Genomic DNA, 467 nt, shown 5'->3' with positions numbered 1-467 from the left:
CAGCAGCAGCAGCAGCAGCAGCAGCAGCAGCATCGCGTTTGGTGCGGTAAGCACGTGCTGCTTCGTATCCCTGCATAAGTTTATCTATACAAGTCTGCATGAGGCCATGATTGGAGACAGAGTCAAAAGAAGGATCAGCAGCAAGTATAGATTCAGAGAAAACCAGAAAACGAAAAGATATTTCAAGTGTCTCTATTGCTGCTCGATGAGGAGACACATGCTGCACTGTTAGCTCTTGCCAGCATGCACGCAATCTGTCTCTTAAAAAATTATATATATCCATGTATGTATAACCCCGGACACGGCTATACAAATACTCCTTACGACACAGCAGCAGCAACAGCAGCAGCAGCAGCAGCAACAGAAGAAGAAAAAAAGCAATGAGCTCGATATATGTANTCGCTCCGGCGGAAAGAAGAAAACGCCAGGTGTATGTTCACCTGCAGCAGCAGCAGCAGCAGCAGCAG

Source organism: Eimeria mitis, genomic scaffold (assembly GCF_000499745.2).
Source record: "Eimeria mitis Houghton genomic scaffold, Emh_scaff3193, whole genome shotgun sequence".
In the NCBI taxonomy this organism is placed as follows: Eukaryota; Apicomplexa; class Conoidasida; order Eucoccidiorida; family Eimeriidae; genus Eimeria; species Eimeria mitis.
Note: the sequence above shows the minus strand (reverse complement) of the source record.